This window comes from Pelobates fuscus, chromosome 2, assembly GCF_036172605.1.
Source record: "Pelobates fuscus isolate aPelFus1 chromosome 2, aPelFus1.pri, whole genome shotgun sequence".
NCBI classification, from domain to species: Eukaryota; Metazoa; Chordata; class Amphibia; order Anura; family Pelobatidae; genus Pelobates; species Pelobates fuscus.
Window position 1 is genome coordinate 287105732 of NC_086318.1, and position 17883 is coordinate 287123614.

General features: G+C 41.8%; 49 pseudogenes; all 49 read right to left on the bottom strand.

Annotated features, from left to right (window-relative positions):
• Positions 1 to 185: 185 nt before the first annotated feature.
• On the bottom strand, positions 186 to 304 carry LOC134595102 (5S ribosomal RNA; annotated as a pseudogene).
• A 225-nt stretch (positions 305 to 529) lies between these two features.
• Positions 530 to 648, bottom strand: LOC134588063 (5S ribosomal RNA; annotated as a pseudogene).
• A 134-nt stretch (positions 649 to 782) lies between these two features.
• LOC134598125 (5S ribosomal RNA) lies at positions 783 to 901 on the bottom strand (annotated as a pseudogene).
• Positions 902 to 1126: 225 nt separating this feature from the next.
• On the bottom strand, positions 1127 to 1245 carry LOC134594826 (5S ribosomal RNA; annotated as a pseudogene).
• Positions 1246 to 1379: 134 nt separating this feature from the next.
• Positions 1380 to 1498, bottom strand: LOC134597379 (5S ribosomal RNA; annotated as a pseudogene).
• Positions 1499 to 1968: 470 nt separating this feature from the next.
• Positions 1969 to 2087, bottom strand: LOC134594457 (5S ribosomal RNA; annotated as a pseudogene).
• A 225-nt stretch (positions 2088 to 2312) lies between these two features.
• LOC134588374 (5S ribosomal RNA) lies at positions 2313 to 2431 on the bottom strand (annotated as a pseudogene).
• A 134-nt stretch (positions 2432 to 2565) lies between these two features.
• On the bottom strand, positions 2566 to 2684 carry LOC134592617 (5S ribosomal RNA; annotated as a pseudogene).
• A 225-nt stretch (positions 2685 to 2909) lies between these two features.
• Positions 2910 to 3028, bottom strand: LOC134595758 (5S ribosomal RNA; annotated as a pseudogene).
• A 134-nt stretch (positions 3029 to 3162) lies between these two features.
• Positions 3163 to 3281, bottom strand: LOC134595104 (5S ribosomal RNA; annotated as a pseudogene).
• Positions 3282 to 3506: 225 nt separating this feature from the next.
• LOC134597093 (5S ribosomal RNA) lies at positions 3507 to 3625 on the bottom strand (annotated as a pseudogene).
• Positions 3626 to 3849: 224 nt separating this feature from the next.
• Positions 3850 to 3968, bottom strand: LOC134588025 (5S ribosomal RNA; annotated as a pseudogene).
• A 377-nt stretch (positions 3969 to 4345) lies between these two features.
• LOC134588587 (5S ribosomal RNA) lies at positions 4346 to 4464 on the bottom strand (annotated as a pseudogene).
• A 468-nt stretch (positions 4465 to 4932) lies between these two features.
• On the bottom strand, positions 4933 to 5051 carry LOC134595105 (5S ribosomal RNA; annotated as a pseudogene).
• A 225-nt stretch (positions 5052 to 5276) lies between these two features.
• Positions 5277 to 5395, bottom strand: LOC134589073 (5S ribosomal RNA; annotated as a pseudogene).
• A 134-nt stretch (positions 5396 to 5529) lies between these two features.
• Positions 5530 to 5648, bottom strand: LOC134597809 (5S ribosomal RNA; annotated as a pseudogene).
• A 225-nt stretch (positions 5649 to 5873) lies between these two features.
• Positions 5874 to 5992, bottom strand: LOC134594876 (5S ribosomal RNA; annotated as a pseudogene).
• Positions 5993 to 6126: 134 nt separating this feature from the next.
• On the bottom strand, positions 6127 to 6245 carry LOC134596978 (5S ribosomal RNA; annotated as a pseudogene).
• Positions 6246 to 6470: 225 nt separating this feature from the next.
• LOC134588682 (5S ribosomal RNA) lies at positions 6471 to 6589 on the bottom strand (annotated as a pseudogene).
• An 812-nt stretch (positions 6590 to 7401) lies between these two features.
• LOC134588943 (5S ribosomal RNA) lies at positions 7402 to 7520 on the bottom strand (annotated as a pseudogene).
• Positions 7521 to 7654: 134 nt separating this feature from the next.
• Positions 7655 to 7773, bottom strand: LOC134596951 (5S ribosomal RNA; annotated as a pseudogene).
• Positions 7774 to 7907: 134 nt separating this feature from the next.
• On the bottom strand, positions 7908 to 8026 carry LOC134597013 (5S ribosomal RNA; annotated as a pseudogene).
• A 134-nt stretch (positions 8027 to 8160) lies between these two features.
• LOC134595488 (5S ribosomal RNA) lies at positions 8161 to 8279 on the bottom strand (annotated as a pseudogene).
• A 134-nt stretch (positions 8280 to 8413) lies between these two features.
• Positions 8414 to 8532, bottom strand: LOC134598095 (5S ribosomal RNA; annotated as a pseudogene).
• A 468-nt stretch (positions 8533 to 9000) lies between these two features.
• On the bottom strand, positions 9001 to 9119 carry LOC134592630 (5S ribosomal RNA; annotated as a pseudogene).
• A 225-nt stretch (positions 9120 to 9344) lies between these two features.
• Positions 9345 to 9463, bottom strand: LOC134594877 (5S ribosomal RNA; annotated as a pseudogene).
• Positions 9464 to 9597: 134 nt separating this feature from the next.
• On the bottom strand, positions 9598 to 9716 carry LOC134595106 (5S ribosomal RNA; annotated as a pseudogene).
• A 225-nt stretch (positions 9717 to 9941) lies between these two features.
• LOC134588683 (5S ribosomal RNA) lies at positions 9942 to 10060 on the bottom strand (annotated as a pseudogene).
• An 812-nt stretch (positions 10061 to 10872) lies between these two features.
• On the bottom strand, positions 10873 to 10991 carry LOC134588945 (5S ribosomal RNA; annotated as a pseudogene).
• A 134-nt stretch (positions 10992 to 11125) lies between these two features.
• LOC134596952 (5S ribosomal RNA) lies at positions 11126 to 11244 on the bottom strand (annotated as a pseudogene).
• Positions 11245 to 11378: 134 nt separating this feature from the next.
• On the bottom strand, positions 11379 to 11497 carry LOC134597015 (5S ribosomal RNA; annotated as a pseudogene).
• A 134-nt stretch (positions 11498 to 11631) lies between these two features.
• Positions 11632 to 11750, bottom strand: LOC134595489 (5S ribosomal RNA; annotated as a pseudogene).
• A 134-nt stretch (positions 11751 to 11884) lies between these two features.
• On the bottom strand, positions 11885 to 12003 carry LOC134596536 (5S ribosomal RNA; annotated as a pseudogene).
• A 468-nt stretch (positions 12004 to 12471) lies between these two features.
• On the bottom strand, positions 12472 to 12590 carry LOC134592641 (5S ribosomal RNA; annotated as a pseudogene).
• A 225-nt stretch (positions 12591 to 12815) lies between these two features.
• On the bottom strand, positions 12816 to 12934 carry LOC134594878 (5S ribosomal RNA; annotated as a pseudogene).
• Positions 12935 to 13068: 134 nt separating this feature from the next.
• LOC134595107 (5S ribosomal RNA) lies at positions 13069 to 13187 on the bottom strand (annotated as a pseudogene).
• Positions 13188 to 13412: 225 nt separating this feature from the next.
• LOC134588684 (5S ribosomal RNA) lies at positions 13413 to 13531 on the bottom strand (annotated as a pseudogene).
• An 812-nt stretch (positions 13532 to 14343) lies between these two features.
• On the bottom strand, positions 14344 to 14462 carry LOC134588946 (5S ribosomal RNA; annotated as a pseudogene).
• A 134-nt stretch (positions 14463 to 14596) lies between these two features.
• LOC134596953 (5S ribosomal RNA) lies at positions 14597 to 14715 on the bottom strand (annotated as a pseudogene).
• Positions 14716 to 14849: 134 nt separating this feature from the next.
• LOC134597016 (5S ribosomal RNA) lies at positions 14850 to 14968 on the bottom strand (annotated as a pseudogene).
• A 134-nt stretch (positions 14969 to 15102) lies between these two features.
• Positions 15103 to 15221, bottom strand: LOC134595491 (5S ribosomal RNA; annotated as a pseudogene).
• A 134-nt stretch (positions 15222 to 15355) lies between these two features.
• Positions 15356 to 15474, bottom strand: LOC134596537 (5S ribosomal RNA; annotated as a pseudogene).
• A 559-nt stretch (positions 15475 to 16033) lies between these two features.
• LOC134588852 (5S ribosomal RNA) lies at positions 16034 to 16152 on the bottom strand (annotated as a pseudogene).
• A 134-nt stretch (positions 16153 to 16286) lies between these two features.
• Positions 16287 to 16405, bottom strand: LOC134596811 (5S ribosomal RNA; annotated as a pseudogene).
• A 134-nt stretch (positions 16406 to 16539) lies between these two features.
• Positions 16540 to 16658, bottom strand: LOC134597545 (5S ribosomal RNA; annotated as a pseudogene).
• A 134-nt stretch (positions 16659 to 16792) lies between these two features.
• LOC134597647 (5S ribosomal RNA) lies at positions 16793 to 16911 on the bottom strand (annotated as a pseudogene).
• Positions 16912 to 17045: 134 nt separating this feature from the next.
• Positions 17046 to 17164, bottom strand: LOC134592652 (5S ribosomal RNA; annotated as a pseudogene).
• Positions 17165 to 17298: 134 nt separating this feature from the next.
• Positions 17299 to 17417, bottom strand: LOC134595989 (5S ribosomal RNA; annotated as a pseudogene).
• A 134-nt stretch (positions 17418 to 17551) lies between these two features.
• On the bottom strand, positions 17552 to 17670 carry LOC134588702 (5S ribosomal RNA; annotated as a pseudogene).
• Positions 17671 to 17883: the final 213 nt, after the last annotated feature.

The window sequence follows — 17883 nt, forward strand, 5'->3', positions numbered from 1 at the left end:
TCAAACTCTGGTTGCGACAAAAGACAAGACGCTTCTGGATAGGGAAAAAAGTGGTCTGATTATGACATCATAATGCAAAAAAGAAATAAACAAAAGCTTACAGCACCTGAGGTTCCTAGTTGGTCTCCCATAGGGAAAAAAGTGGTCTGATTATGACATCATAATGCAAAAAAGAAATAAACAAAAGCTTACGGCACCTGAGGTTCCTAGTTGGTCTCCCATACAAGTACTAACCAGGCCCGAGTCTGGATGGCTACCGAGATCTGACGAGATCAGGCATTTTCAGACTGGTATGGCCGTAAGTGAAATTAAGAGAATGCGATCTCGCTAATGTTGGTAGAATATCAAACTCTGGTTGCGACAAAAGACAAGACGCTTCTGGATAGGGAAAAAAGTGGTCTGATTATGACATCATAATGCAAACAAGAAATAAACAAAAGCTTACGGCACCTGAGGTTCCTAGTTGGTCTCCCATAGGGAAAAAAGTGGTCTGATTATGACATCATAATGCAAAAAAGAAATAAACAAAAGCTTACGGCACCTGAGGTTCCTAGTTGGTCTCTCATACAAGTACTAACCAGGCCCGAGTCTGGATGGCTTTCGAGATCTGACGAGATCAGGCATTTTCAGACAGGTATGGCCGTAAGTGAAATTAAGAGAATGCGATCTCGCTAATGTTGGTAGAATATCAAACTCTGGTTGCGACAAAAGACAAGACGCTTCTGGATAGGGAAAAAAGTGGTCTGATTATGACATCATAATGCAAAAAAGAAATAAACAAAAGCTTACGGCACCTGAGGTTCCTAGTTGGTCTCCCATACAAATACTAACCAGGCCCGAGTCTGGATTGCTTCCGAGATCTGACAAGATCAGGCATTTTCAGACTGGTATGGCCGTAAGTGAAATTAAGGGAATGCGATCTCGCTAATGTTGGTAGAATATCAAACTCTGGTTGCGACAAAAGACAAGACGCTTCTGGATAGGGAAAAAAGTGGTCTGATTATGACATCATAATGCAAAAAAGAAATAAACAAAAGCTTACGGCACCTGAGGTTCCTAGTTGGTCTCCCATAGGGAAAAAAGTGGTCTGATTATGACATCATAATGCAAAAAAGAAATAAACAAAAGCTTACGGCACCTGAGGTTCCTAGTTGGTCTCCCATACAAGTACTAACCAGGCCCGAGTCTGGATGGCTTCCGAGATCTGACGAGATCAGGCATTTTCAGACTGGTATGGCCGTAAATGAAATTAAGAGAATGCGATCTCGCTAATGTTGGTAGAATATCAAACTCTGGTTGCGACAAAAGACAAGACGCTTCTGGATAGGGAAAAAAGTGGTCTGATTATGACATCATAATGCAAAAAAGAAATAAACAAAAGCTTATGGCACCTGAGGTTCCTAGTTGGTCTCCCATACAAGTACTAACCAGGCCCGAGTCTGGATGGCTACCGAGATCTGACGAGATCAGGCATTTTCAGACTGGTATGGCCGTAAGTGAAATTAAGAGAATGCGATCTCGCTAATGTTGGTAGAATATCAAACTCTGGTTGCGACAAAAGACAAGACGCTTCTGGATAGAGAAAAAAAAGTGGTCTGATTATGACATCATAGTGCAAAAAAGAAATAAACAAAAGCTTACGGCACCTGAGGTAACTAGTTGGTCTCCCATACAAGTACTAACCAGGCCCGAGTCTGGATGGCTACCGAGATCTGACATTTTCAGACTGGTATGGCCGTAAGTGAAATTAAGAGACTGCGATCTCGCTAATGTTGGTAGAATATCAAACTCTGGTTGCGACAAAAGACAAGACGCTTCTGGATAGGGAAAAAAGTGGTCTGATTATGACATCATAATGCAAAAAAGAAATAAACAAAAGCTTACGGCACCTGAGGTTCCTAGTTGGTCTCCCATAGGGAAAAAAGTGGTCTGATTATGACATCATAATGCAAAAAAGAAATAAACAAAAGCTTACGGCACCTGAGGTTCCTAGTTGGTCTCCCATACAAGTACTAACCAGGCCCAAGTCTGGATGGCTACCGAGATCTGACGAGATCAGGCATTTTCAGACTGGTATGGCCGTAAGTGAAATTAAGAGAATGCGATCTCGCTAATGTTGGTAGAATATCAAACTCTGGTTGCGACAAAAGACAAGACGCTTCTGGATAGGGAAAAAAGTGGTCTGATTATGACATCATAATGCAAAAAAGAAATAAACAAAAGCTTACGGCACCTGAGGTTCCTAGTTGGTCTCCCATAGGGAAAAAAGTGGTCTGATTATGACATCATAATGCAAAAAAGAAATAAACAAAAGCTTACGGCACCTGAGGTTCCTAGTTGGTCTCCCATTCAAGTACTAACCAGGCCCGAGTCTGGATGGCTTTCGAGATCTGACGAGATAAGGCATTTTCAGACTGGTATGGCCGTAAATGAAATTAAGAGAATGCGATCTCGCTAATGTTGGTAGAATATCAAACTCTGGTTGCGACAAAAGACAAGACGCTTCTGGATAGGGAAAAAAGTGGTCTGATTATGACATCATAATGCAAAAAAGAAATAAACAAAAGCTTACGGCACCTGAGGTTCCTAGTTGGTCTCCCATACAAGTACTAACCAGGCCCGAGTCTGGATGGCTTCCGAGATCTGACGAGATCAGGCATTTTCAGACTGGTATGGCCGTAAGTGAAATTCAGAGAATGCGATCTGGCTAATGTTGGTAGAATATCAAACTCTGGTTGCGACAAAAGACAAGACGCTTCTGCATAGGGAAAAAAGTGGTCTGATTATGACATCATAATGCAAAAAAGAAATAAACAAAAGCTTACGGCACCTGAGGTTCTTAGTTGGTCTCCCATAGGGAAAAAAGTGGTCTGATTATGACATCATAATGCAAAAAAGAAATAAACAAAAGCTTACGGCACCTGAGGTTCCTAGTTGGTCTCCCATACAAGTACTAACCAGGCCCGAGTCTGGATGGCTTCCGAGATCTAACGAGATCAGGCATTTTAAGACTGGTATGGCCGTAAGTGAAATTAAGAGAATGCGATCTCGCTAATGTTGGTAGAATATCAAACTCTGGTTGCGACAAAAGACAAGACGCTTCTGGATAGGGAAAAAAGTGGTCTGATTATGACAACATAATGCAAAAAAGAAATAAACAAAAGCTTACGGCACCTGAGGTTCCTAGTTGGTCTCCCATACAAGTACTAACCAGGCCCGAGTCTGGATGGCTACCGAGATCTGACGAGATCAGGCATTTTCAGACTGGTATGGCCGTAAGTGAAATTAAGAGAATGCGATCTCGCTAATGTTGGTAGAATATCAAACTCTGGTTGCGACAAAAGACAAGACGCTTCTGGATAGGGAAAAAAGTGGTCTGATTATGACATCATAATGCAAACAAGAAATAAACAAAAGCTTACGGCACCTGAGGTTCCTAGTTGGTCTCCCATAGGGAAAAAAGTGGTCTGATTATGACATCATAATGCAAAAAAGAAATAAACAAAAGCTTACGGCACCTGAGGTTCCTAGTTGGTCTCCCATACAAGTACTAACCAGGCCCGAGTCTGGATGGCTTCCGAGATCTGACAAGATCAGGCATTTTCAGACTGGTATGGCCGTAAGGGAAATTAAGAGAATGCGATCTCGCTAATGTTGGTAGAATATCAAACTCTGGTTGCGACAAAAGACAAGACGCTTCTGGATAGGGAAAAAGTGGTCTGATTATGACATCATAATGCAAAAAAGAAATAAACAAAAGCTTACGGCACCTGAGGTTCCTAGTTGGTCTCCCATAGGGAAAAAAGTGGTCTGATTATGACATCATAATGCAAAAAAGAAATAAACAAAAGCTTACGGCACCTGAGGTTCCTAGTTGGTCTCCCATACAAGTACTAACCAGGCCCGAGTCTGGATGGCTTTCGAGATCTGACAAGATCTGGCATTTTCAGACTGGTATGGCCGTAAGTGAAATTAAGAGAATGCGATCTCGCTAATGTTGGTAGAATATCAAACTCTGGTTGCGACAAAAGACAAGACGCTTCTGGATATGGAAAAAAGTGGTCTGATTATGACATCATAATGCAAAAAAGAAATAAACAAAAGCTTTCGGCACCTGAGGTTCCTAGTTGGTCTCCCATACAAGTACTAACCAGACCCGAGTCTAGATGGCTTCCGAGATCTGACATTTTCAGACTGGTATGGCCGTAAGTGAAATTAAGAGAATGCGATCTAGCTAATGTTGGTAGAATATCAAACTCTGGTTGCGACAAAAGACAAGACGCTTCTGGATAGGGAAAAAAGTGGTCTGATTATGACATCATAACGCAAAAAAGAAATAAATAAAAGCTTACGGCACCTGAGGTTCCTCGTTGGTCTCCCATACAAGTACTAACCAGACCCGAGTCTGGATGGCTTCTGAGATTTGACGAGATCAGGCATTTTCAGACTGGTATGGCCATAAGTGAAATTAAGAGAATGCGATCTCGCTAATGTTGGTAGAATATCAAACTCTGGTTGCGACAAAAGACAAGACGCTTCTGGATAGGGAAAAAAGTGGTCTGATTATGACATCATAGTGCAAAAAAGAAATAAACAAAAACTTACGGCACCTGAGGTAACTAGTTGGTCTCCCATACAAGTACTAACCAGGCCCGAGTCTGGATGGCTACCGAGATCTGACATTTTCAGACTGGTATGGCCGTAAGTGAAATTAAGAGAATGCGATCTCGCTAATGTTGGTAGAATATCAAACTCTGGTTGCGACAAAAGACAAGACGCTTCTGGATAGGGAAAAAAGTGGTCTGATTATGACATCATAATGCAAAAAAGAAATAAACAAAAGCTTACGGCACCTGAGGTTCCTAGTTGGTCTCCCATAGGGAAAAAAGTGGTCTGATTATGACATCATAATGCAAAAAAGAAATAAACAAAAGCTTACGGCACCTGAGGTTCCTAGTTGGTCTCCCATACAAGTACTAACCAGGCCCGAGTCTGGATGGCTACCGAGATCTGACGAGATCAGGCATTTTCAGACTGGTATGGCCGTAAGTGAAATTAAGAGAATGCGATCTCGCTAATGTTGGTAGAATATCAAACTCTGGTTGCGACAAAAGACAAGACGCTTCTGGATAGGGAAAAAAGTGGTCTGATTATGACATCATAATGCAAAAAAGAAATAAACAAAAGCTTACGGCACCTGAGGTTCCTAGTTGGTCTCCCATAGGGAAAAAAGTGGTCTGATTATGACATCATAATGCAAAAAAGAAATAAACAAAAGCTTACGGCACCTGAGGTTCCTAGTTGGTCTCCCATTCAAGTACTAACCAGGCCCGAGTCTGGATGGCTTTCGAGATCTGACAAGATAAGGCATTTTCAGACTGGTATGGCCGTAAATGAAATTAAGAGAATGCGATCTCGCTAATGTTGGTAGAATATCAAACTCTGGTTGCGACAAAAGACAAGACGCTTCTGGATAGGGAAAAAAGTGGTCTGATTATGACATCATAATGCAAAAAAGAAATAAACAAAAGCTTACGGCACCTGAGGTTCCTAGTTTGTCTCCCATACAAGTACTAACCAGGCCCGAGTCTGGATGGCTTCCGAGATCTGACGAGATCAGGCATTTTCAGACTGGTATGGCCGTAAGTGAAATTCAGAGAATGCGATCTGGCTAATGTTGGTAGAATATCAAACTCTGGTTGCGACAAAAGACAAGACGCTTCTGGATAGGGAAAAAAGTGGTCTGATTATGACATCATAATGCAAAAAAGAAATAAACAAAAGCTTACGGCACCTGAGGTTCTTAGTTGGTCTCCCATAGGGAAAAAAGTGGTCTGATTATGACATCATAATGCAAAAAAGAAATAAACAAAAGCTTACGGCACCTGAGGTTCCTAGTTGGTCTCCCATACAAGTACTAACCAGGCCCGAGTCTGGATGGCTTCCGAGATCTGACGAGATCAGGCATTTTCAGACTGGTATGGCCATAAGTGAAATTAAGAGAATGCGATCTCGCTAATGTTGGTAGAATATCAAACTCTGGTTGCGACAAAAGACAAGACGCTTCTGGATAGGGAAAAAAGTGGTCTGATTATGACATCATAATGCAAAAAAGAAATAAACAAAAGCTTACGGCACCTGAGGTTCCTAGTTGGTCTACCATACAAGTACTAACCAGGCCCGAGTCTGGATGGCTACCGAGATCTGACGAGATCAGGCATTTTCAGACTGGTATGGCCGTAAGTGAAATTAAGAGAATGCGATCTCGCTAATGTTGGTAGAATATCAAACTCTGGTTGCGACAAAAGACAAGACGCTTCTGGATAGGGAAAAAAGTGGTCTGATTATGACATCATAATGCAAACAAGAAATAAACAAAAGCTTACGGCACCTGAGGTTCCTAGTTGGTCTCCCATAGGGAAAAAAGTGGTCTGATTATGACATCATAATGCAAAAAAGAAATAAACAAAAGCTTACGGCACCTGAGGTTCCTAGTTGGTCTCCCATACAAGTACTAACCAGGCCCGAGTCTGGATGGCTTTCAAGATCTGACAAGATCAGGCATTTTCAGACAGGTATGGCCGTAAGTGAAACTAAGAGAATGCGATCTCGCTAATGTTGGTAGAATATCAAACTCTGGTTGCGACAAAAGACAAGACGCTTCTGGATAGGGAAAAAAGTGGTCTGATTATGACATCATAATGCAAAAAAGAAATAAACAAAAGCTTACGGCACCTGAGGTTCCTAGTTGGTCTCCCATACAAGTACTAACCAGGCCCGAGTCTGGATGGCTTCCGAGATCTGGCATTTTCAGACTGGTATGGCCGTAAGTGAAATTAAGAGAATGCGATATCGCTAATGTTGGTAGAATATCAAACTCTGGTTGCGACAAAAGACAAGACGCTTCTGGATAGGGAAAAAAGTGGTCTGATTATGACAACATAATGCAAAAAAGAAATAAACAAAAGCTTACGGCACCTGAGGTTCCTAGTTGGTCTCCCATAGGGAAACAAGTGGTCTGATTATGACATCATAATGCAAAAAAGAAATAAACAAAAGCTTACGGCACCTGAGGATCCTAGTTGGTCTCCCATACAAGTACTAACCAGGCCCAAGTCTGGATGGCTTCCGAGATATGACGAGATCAGGCATTTTCAGACTGGTATGGCCTTAAGTGAAATTAAGAAAATACGTTCTCGCTAATGTTGGTAGAATATCAAACTCTGGTTGCGACAAAAGACAAGACGCTTCTGGATAGGGAAAAAAGTGGTCTGATTATGACATCATAATGCAAAAAAGAAATAAACAAAAGCTTACGGCACCTGAGGTTCCTAGTTGGTCTCCCATAGGGAAAAAAATGGTCTGATTATGACATCATAATGCAAAAAAGAAATAAACAAAAGCATAGGGCACCTGAGGTTCCTAGTTGGTCTCCCATACAAGTACTAACCAGGCCCGAGTCTGGATGGCTTCCGAGATCTGACGAGATCAGGCATTTTCAGACTGGAATGGCCGTAAATGAAATTAAGAGAATGTGATCTCGCTAATGTTGGTAGAATATCAAACTCTGGTTGCGACAAAAGACAAGACGCTTCTGGATAGGGAAAAAAGTGGTCTGATTATGACATCATAATGCAAAAAAGAAATAAACAAAAGCTTACGGCACCGGAGGTTCCTAGTTGGTCTCCCATACAATTACTAACCAGGCCCAAGTCTGGATGGCTTCCGAGATCTGATGAGATCAGGCATTTTCAGACTGGTATGGCCGTAAGGGAAACTAAGAGAATGTGATCTTGCTAATGTTGGTAGAATATCAAACTCTGGTTGCGACAAAAGACAAGACGCTTCTGGATAGGGAAAAAAGTGGTCTGATTATTACATCATAATGCAAAAAAGAAATAAACAAAAGCTTACGGCACCTGAGGTTCCTAGTTGGTCTCCCATACAAGTACTAACCAGGCCCGAGGCTGGATGGCTTTCGAGATCTGATGAGATCAGGCATTTTCAGACTGGTATGGCCGTAAGTGAAATTAAGAGAATGCGATCTCGCTAATGTTGGTAGAATATCAAACTCTGGTTGCGACAAAAGACAAGACGCTTCTGGATAGGGAAAAAAGTGGTCTGATTATGACATCATAATGCAAAAAAGAAATAAACAAAAGCTTACGGCACCTGAGGTTCCTAGTTGGTCTCCCATACAAGTACTAACCAGGCCCGAGTCTAGATGGCTTCCGAGATCTGACGAGATCAGGCATTTTCAGACTGGTATGGCCGTAAGTGAAATTAAGAGAATGCGATCTCGCTAATGTTGGTAGAATATCAAACTCTGGTTGCGACAAAAGACAAGACGCTTCTGGATAGGGAAAAAAGTGGTCTGATTATGACATCATAATGCAAAAAAGAAATAAACAAAAGCTTACGGCACCTGAGGTTCCTAGTTGGTCTCCCATACAAGTACTAACCAGGCCCGAGTCTTGATGGCTTCCGAGATCTGATGAGATCAGGCATTTTCAGACTGGTATGGCCGTAATGGAAATTAAGAGAATGTGATCTCGCTAATGTTGGTAGAATATCAAACTCTGGTTGCGACAAAAGACAAGACGCTTCTGGATAGGGAAAAAAGTGGTCTGATTATGACATCATAATGCAAAAAAGAAATAAACAAAAGCTTACGGCACCTGAGGTTCCTAGTTGGTCTCCCATAGGGAAAAAAGTGGTCTGATTATGACATCATAATGCAAAAAAGAAATAAACAAAAGCTTACGGCACCTGAGGTTCCTAGTTGGTCTCCCATACAAGTACTAACCAGGCCCGAGTCTGGATGGCTTCCGAGATCTGGCATTTTCAGACTGGTATAGCCGTAAGTGAAATTAAGAGAATGCGATCTCGCTAATGTTGGTAGAATTTTAAACTCTGGTTGCGACAAAAGACAAGACGCTTCTGGATAGGGAAAAAAGTGGTCTGATTATGACATCATAATGCAAAAAAGAAATAAACAAAAGCTTACGGCACCTGAGGTTCCTAGTTGGTCTCCCATACAAGTACTAACCAGGCCCGAGTCTGGATGGCTTCCGAGATCTGACGAGATCAGGCATTTTCAGACTGGTATGGCCGTAAGTGAAATTCAGAGAATGCGATCTGGCTAATGTTGGTAGAATATCAAACTCTGGTTGCGACAAAAGACAAGACGCTTCTGGATAGGGAAAAAAGTGGTCTGATTATGACATCATAATGCAAAAAAGAAATAAACAAAAGCTTACGGCACCTGAGGTTCTTAGTTGGTCTCCCATAGGGAAAAAAGTGGTCTGATTATGACATCATAATGCAAAAAAGAAATAAACAAAAGCTTACGGCACCTGAGGTTCCTAGTTGGTCTCCCATACAAGTACTAACCAGGCCCGAGTCTGGATGGCTTCCGAGATCTGACGAGATCAGGCATTTTCAGACTGGTATGGCCATAAGTGAAATTAAGAGAATGCGATCTCGCTAATGTTGGTAGAATATCAAACTCTGGTTGCGACAAAAGACAAGACGCTTCTGGATAGGGAAAAAAGTGGTCTGATTATGACATCATAATGCAAAAAAGAAATAAACAAAAGCTTACGGCACCTGAGGTTCCTAGTTGGTCTCCCATACAAGTACTAACCAGGCCCGAGTCTGGATGGCTACCGAGATCTGACGAGATCAGGCATTTTCAGACTGGTATGGCCGTAAGTGAAATTAAGAGAATGCGATCTCGCTAATGTTGGTAGAATATCAAACTCTGGTTGCGACAAAAGACAAGACGCTTCTGGATAGGGAAAAAAGTGGTCTGATTATGACATCATAATGCAAACAAGAAATAAACAAAAGCTTACGGCACCTGAGGTTCCTAGTTGGTCTCCCATAGGGAAAAAAGTGGTCTGATTATGACATCATAATGCAAAAAAGAAATAAACAAAAGCTTACGGCACCTGAGGTTCCTAGTTGGTCTCCCATACAAGTACTAACCAGGCCCGAGTCTGGATGGCTTTCAAGATCTGACAAGATCAGGCATTTTCAGACAGGTATGGCCGTAAGTGAAACTAAGAGAATGCGATCTCGCTAATGTTGGTAGAATATCAAACTCTGGTTGCGACAAAAGACAAGACGCTTCTGGATAGGGAAAAAAGTGGTCTGATTATGACATCATAATGCAAAAAAGAAATAAACAAAAGCTTACGGCACCTGAGGTTCCTAGTTGGTCTCCCATACAAGTACTAACCAGGCCCGAGTCTGGATGGCTTCCGAGATCTGGCATTTTCAGACTGGTATGGCCGTAAGTGAAATTAAGAGAATGCGATATCGCTAATGTTGGTAGAATATCAAACTCTGGTTGCGACAAAAGACAAGACGCTTCTGGATAGGGAAAAAAGTGGTCTGATTATGACAACATAATGCAAAAAAGAAATAAACAAAAGCTTACGGCACCTGAGGTTCCTAGTTGGTCTCCCATAGGGAAACAAGTGGTCTGATTATGACATCATAATGCAAAAAAGAAATAAACAAAAGCTTACGGCACCTGAGGATCCTAGTTGGTCTCCCATACAAGTACTAACCAGGCCCAAGTCTGGATGGCTTCCGAGATATGACGAGATCAGGCATTTTCAGACTGGTATGGCCTTAAGTGAAATTAAGAAAATACGTTCTCGCTAATGTTGGTAGAATATCAAACTCTGGTTGCGACAAAAGACAAGACGCTTCTGGATAGGGAAAAAAGTGGTCTGATTATGACATCATAATGCAAAAAAGAAATAAACAAAAGCTTACGGCACCTGAGGTTCCTAGTTGGTCTCCCATAGGGAAAAAAATGGTCTGATTATGACATCATAATGCAAAAAAGAAATAAACAAAAGCATAGGGCACCTGAGGTTCCTAGTTGGTCTCCCATACAAGTACTAACCAGGCCCGAGTCTGGATGGCTTCCGAGATCTGACGAGATCAGGCATTTTCAGACTGGAATGGCCGTAAATGAAATTAAGAGAATGTGATCTCGCTAATGTTGGTAGAATATCAAACTCTGGTTGCGACAAAAGACAAGACGCTTCTGGATAGGGAAAAAAGTGGTCTGATTATGACATCATAATGCAAAAAAGAAATAAACAAAAGCTTACGGCACCGGAGGTTCCTAGTTGGTCTCCCATACAATTACTAACCAGGCCCAAGTCTGGATGGCTTCCGAGATCTGATGAGATCAGGCATTTTCAGACTGGTATGGCCGTAAGGGAAACTAAGAGAATGTGATCTCGCTAATGTTGGTAGAATATCAAACTCTGGTTGCGACAAAAGACAAGACGCTTCTGGATAGGGAAAAAAGTGGTCTGATTATTACATCATAATGCAAAAAAGAAATAAACAAAAGCTTACGGCACCTGAGGTTCCTAGTTGGTCTCCCATACAAGTACTAACCAGGCCCGAGGCTGGATGGCTTTCGAGATCTGATGAGATCAGGCATTTTCAGACTGGTATGGCCGTAAGTGAAATTAAGAGAATGCGATCTCGCTAATGTTGGTAGAATATCAAACTCTGGTTGCGACAAAAGACAAGACGCTTCTGGATAGGGAAAAAAGTGGTCTGATTATGACATCATAATGCAAAAAAGAAATAAACAAAAGCTTACGGCACCTGAGGTTCCTAGTTGGTCTCCCATACAAGTACTAACCAGGCCCGAGTCTAGATGGCTTCCGAGATCTGACGAGATCAGGCATTTTCAGACTGGTATGGCCGTAAGTGAATTTAAGAGAATGCGATCTCGCTAATGTTGGTAGAATATCAAACTCTGGTTGCGACAAAAGACAAGACGCTTCTGGATAGGGAAAAAAGTGGTCTGATTATGACATCATAATGCAAAAAAGAAATAAACAAAAGCTTACGGCACCTGAGGTTCCTAGTTGGTCTCCCATACAAGTACTAACCAGGCCCGAGTCTTGATGGCTTCCGAGATCTGATGAGATCAGGCATTTTCAGACTGGTATGGCCGTAAGGGAAATTAAGAGAATGTGATCTCGCTAATGTTGGTAGAATATCAAACTCTGGTTGCGACAAAAGACAAGACGCTTCTGGATAGGGAAAAAAGTGGTCTGATTATGACATCATAATGCAAAAAAGAAATAAACAAAAGCTTACGGCACCTGAGGTTCCTAGTTGGTCTCCCATAGGGAAAAAAGTGGTCTGATTATGACATCATAATGCAAAAAAGAAATAAACAAAAGCTTACGGCACCTGAGGTTCCTAGTTGGTCTCCCATACAAGTACTAACCAGGCCCGAGTCTGGATGGCTTCCGAGATCTGGCATTTTCAGACTGGTATAGCCGTAAGTGAAATTAAGAGAATGCGATCTCGCTAATGTTGGTAGAATTTTAAACTCTGGTTGCGACAAAAGACAAGACGCTTCTGGATAGGGAAAAAAGTGGTCTGATTATGACATCATAATGCAAAAAAGAAATAAACAAAAGCTTACGGCACCTGAGGTTCCTAGTTGGTCTCCCATACAAGTACTAACCAGGCCCGAGTCTGGATGGCTTCCGAGATCTGACGAGATCAGGCATTTTCAGACTGGTATGGCCGTAAGTGAAATTCAGAGAATGCGATCTGGCTAATGTTGGTAGAATATCAAACTCTGGTTGCGACAAAAGACAAGACGCTTCTGGATAGGGAAAAAAGTGGTCTGATTATGACATCATAATGCAAAAAAGAAATAAACAAAAGCTTACGGCACCTGAGGTTCTTAGTTGGTCTCCCATAGGGAAAAAAGTGGTCTGATTATGACATCATAATGCAAAAAAGAAATAAACAAAAGCTTACGGCACCTGAGGTTCCTAGTTGGTCTCCCATACAAGTACTAACCAGGCCCGAGTCTGGATGGCTTCCGAGATCTGACGAGATCAGGCATTTTCAGACTGGTATGGCCATAAGTGAAATTAAGAGAATGCGATCTCGCTAATGTTGGTAGAATATCAAACTCTGGTTGCGACAAAAGACAAGACGCTTCTGGATAGGGAAAAAAGTGGTCTGATTATGACATCATAATGCAAAAAAGAAATAAACAAAAGCTTACGGCACCTGAGGTTCCTAGTTGGTCTCCCATACAAGTACTAACCAGGCCCGAGTCTGGATGGCTACCGAGATCTGACGAGATCAGGCATTTTCAGACTGGTATGGCCGTAAGTGAAATTAAGAGAATGCGATCTCGCTAATGTTGGTAGAATATCAAACTCTGGTTGCGACAAAAGACAAGACGCTTCTGGATAGGGAAAAAAGTGGTCTGATTATGACATCATAATGCAAACAAGAAATAAACAAAAGCTTACGGCACCTGAGGTTCCTAGTTGGTCTCCCATAGGGAAAAAAGTGGTCTGATTATGACATCATAATGCAAAAAAGAAATAAACAAAAGCTTACGGCACCTGAGGTTCCTAGTTGGTCTCCCATACAAGTACTAACCAGGCCCGAGTCTGGATGGCTTTCAAGATCTGACAAGATCAGGCATTTTCAGACAGGTATGGCCGTAAGTGAAACTAAGAGAATGCGATCTCGCTAATGTTGGTAGAATATCAAACTCTGGTTGCGACAAAAGACAAGACGCTTCTGGATAGGGAAAAAAGTGGTCTGATTATGACATCATAATGCAAAAAAGAAATAAACAAAAGCTTACGGCACCTGAGGTTCCTAGTTGGTCTCCCATACAAGTACTAACCAGGCCCGAGTCTGGATGGCTTCCGAGATCTGGCATTTTCAGACTGGTATGGCCGTAAGTGAAATTAAGAGAATGCGATATCGCTAATGTTGGTAGAATATCAAACTCTGGTTGCGACAAAAGACAAGACGCTTCTGGATAGGGAAAAAAGTGGTCTGATTATGACAACATAATGCAAAAAAGAAATAAACAAAAGCTTACGGCACCTGAGGTTCCTAGTTGGTCTCCCATAGGGAAACAAGTGGTCTGATTATGACATCATAATGCAAAAAAGAAATAAACAAAAGCTTACGGCACCTGAGGATCCTAGTTGGTCTCCCATACAAGTACTAACCAGGCCCAAGTCTGGATGGCTTCCGAGATATGACGAGATCAGGCATTTTCAGACTGGTATGGCCTTAAGTGAAATTAAGAAAATACGTTCTCGCTAATGTTGGTAGAATATCAAACTCTGGTTGCGACAAAAGACAAGACGCTTCTGGATAGGGAAAAAAGTGGTCTGATTATGACATCATAATGCAAAAAAGAAATAAACAAAAGCTTACGGCACCTGAGGTTCCTAGTTGGTCTCCCATAGGGAAAAAAATGGTCTGATTATGACATCATAATGCAAAAAAGAAATAAACAAAAGCATAGGGCACCTGAGGTTCCTAGTTGGTCTCCCATACAAGTACTAACCAGGCCCGAGTCTGGATGGCTTCCGAGATCTGACGAGATCAGGCATTTTCAGACTGGAATGGCCGTAAATGAAATTAAGAGAATGTGATCTCGCTAATGTTGGTAGAATATCAAACTCTGGTTGCGACAAAAGACAAGACGCTTCTGGATAGGGAAAAAAGTGGTCTGATTATGACATCATAATGCAAAAAAGAAATAAACAAAAGCTTACGGCACCGGAGGTTCCTAGTTGGTCTCCCATACAATTACTAACCAGGCCCAAGTCTGGATGGCTTCCGAGATCTGATGAGATCAGGCATTTTCAGACTGGTATGGCCGTAAGGGAAACTAAGAGAATGTGATCTCGCTAATGTTGGTAGAATATCAAACTCTGGTTGCGACAAAAGACAAGACGCTTCTGGATAGGGAAAAAAGTGGTCTGATTATTACATCATAATGCAAAAAAGAAATAAACAAAAGCTTACGGCACCTGAGGTTCCTAGTTGGTCTCCCATACAAGTACTAACCAGGCCCGAGGCTGGATGGCTTTCGAGATCTGATGAGATCAGGCATTTTCAGACTGGTATGGCCGTAAGTGAAATTAAGAGAATGCGATCTCGCTAATGTTGGTAGAATATCAAACTCTGGTTGCGACAAAAGACAAGACGCTTCTGGATAGGGAAAAAAGTGGTCTGATTATGACATCATAATGCAAAAAAGAAATAAACAAAAGCTTACGGCACCTGAGGTTCCTAGTTGGTCTCCCATACAAGTACTAACCAGGCCCGAGTCTAGATGGCTTCCGAGATCTGACGAGATCAGGCATTTTCAGACTGGTATGGCCGTAAGTGAATTTAAGAGAATGCGATCTCGCTAATGTTGGTAGAATATCAAACTCTGGTTGCGACAAAAGACAAGACGCTTCTGGATAGGGAAAAAAGTGGTCTGATTATGACATCATAATGCAAAAAAGAAATAAACAAAAGCTTACGGCACCTGAGGTTCCTAGTTGGTCTCCCATACAAGTACTAACCAGGCCCGAGTCTTGATGGCTTCCGAGATCTGATGAGATCAGGCATTTTCAGACTGGTATGGCCGTAAGGGAAATTAAGAGAATGTGATCTCGCTAATGTTGGTAGAATATCAAACTCTGGTTGCGACAAAAGACAAGACGCTTCTGGATAGGGAAAAAAGTGGTCTGATTATGACATCATAATGCAAAAAAGAAATAAACAAAAGCTTACGGCACCTGAGGTTCCTAGTTGGTCTCCCATAGGGAAAAAAGTGGTCTGATTATGACATCATAATGCAAAAAAGAAATAAACAAAAGCTTACGGCACCTGAGGTTCCTAGTTGGTCTCCCATACAAGTACTAACCAGGCCCGAGTCTGGATGGCTTCCGAGATCTGGCATTTTCAGACTGGTATAGCCGTAAGTGAAATTAAGAGAATGCGATCTCGCTAATGTTGGTAGAATTTTAAACTCTGGTTGCGACAAAAGACAAGACGCTTCTGGATAGGGAAAAAAGTGGTCTGATTATGACATCATAATGCAAAAAAGAAATAAACAAAAGCTTACGGCACCTGAGGTTCCTAGTTGGTCTCCCATAGGGAAAAAAGTGGTCTGATTATGACATCATAATGCAAAAAAGAAATAAACAAAAGCTTGCGGCACCTGAGGTTCCTAGTTGGTCTCCCATACAAGTACTAACCAGGCCTGAGTCTGGATGGCTTCCGAGATCTGACGAGATCAGGCATTTTCAGACTGGAATGGCCGTAAATGAAATTAAGAGAATGCGATCTCGCTAATGTTGGTAGAATATCAAACTCTGGTTGCGACAAAAGACAAGACGCTTCTGGATAGGGAAAAAAGTGGTCTGATTATGACATCATAATGCAAAAAAGAAATAAACAAAAGCTTATGGCACCTGAGGTTCCTAGTTGGTCTCCCATACAAGTACTAACCAGGCCCAAGTCTGGATGGCTTCCGAGATCTGACGAGATCAGGCATTTTCAGACTGGTATGGCCGCAAGTGAAATTAAGAGAATGCAATCTCGCTAATGTTGGTAGAATATCAAACTCTGGTTGCGACAAAAGACAAGACGCTTCTGGATAGGGAAAAAAGTGGTCTGATTATGACATCATAATGCAAAAAAGAAATAAACAAAAGCTTACGGCACCTGAGGTTCCTAGTTGGTCTCCCATACAATTACTAACCAGGCCCGAGTCTGGATGGCTTCCGAGATCTGACGAGATCAGGCATTTTCAGACTGGTATGGCCGTAAGGGAAATTAAGAGAATGTGATCTCGCTAATGTTGGTAGAATATCAAACTCTGGTTGCGACAAAAGACAAGACGCTTCTGGATAGGGAAAAAAGTGGTCTGATTATGAAATCATAATGCAAAAAAGAAATAAACAAAATCTTATGGCACCTGAGGTTCCTAGTTGGTCTCCCATACAAGTACTAACCAGGCCCGAGGCTGGATGGCTTCCGAGATCTGATGAGATCAGGCATTTTCAGACTGGTATGGCCGTAAGTGAAATTAAGAGAATGCGATCTCGCTAATGTTGGTAGAATATCAAACTCTGGTTGCGACAAAAGACAAGACGCTTCTGGATAGGGAAAAAAGTGGTCTGATTATGACATCATAATGCAAAAAAGAAATAAACAAAAGCTTACGGCACCTGAGGTTCCTAGTTGGTCTCCCATACAAGTACTAACCAGGCCCGAGTCTGGATGGCTTCCGAGATCTGACGAGATCAGGCATTTTCAGACTGGTATGGCCGTAAGTGAAATTAAGAGAATGCGATCTCGCTAATGTTGGTAGAATATCAAACTCTGGTTGCAACAAAAGACAAGACGCTTCTGGATAGGGAAAAAAGTGGTCTGATTATGACATCATAATGCAAAAAAGAAATAAACAAAAGCTTACGGCACCTGAGGTTCCTAGTTGGTCTCCCATACAAGTACTAACCAAGCCCGAGTCTGGATGGCTTCCGAGATCTGACGAGATCAGGCATTTTCAGACTGGTATGGCCGTAAGGGAAATTAAGAGAATGTGATCTCACTAATGTTGGTAGAATATCAAACTCTGGTTGCGACAAAAGACAAGACGCTTCTGGATAGGGAAAAAAGTGGTCTGATTATGACATCATAATGCAAAAAAGAAATAAACAAAAGCTTACTGCACCTGAGTTTCCTAGTTGGTCTCCCATACAAGTACTAACCAGGCCCGAGTCTGGATGGCTTCCGAGATCTGATGATATCAGGCATTTTCAGACTGGTATAGCCGTAAGTGAAATTAAGAGAATGCGATCTCGCTAATGTTGGTAGAATATCAAACTCTGGTTGCGACAAAAGACAAGACGCTTCTGGATAGGGAAAAAAGTGGTCTGATTATGACATCATAATGCAAAAAAGAAATAAACAAAAGCTTACGGCACCTGAGGTTCCTAGTTGGTCTCCCATAGGGAAAAAAGTGGTCTGATTATGACATCATAATGCAAAAAA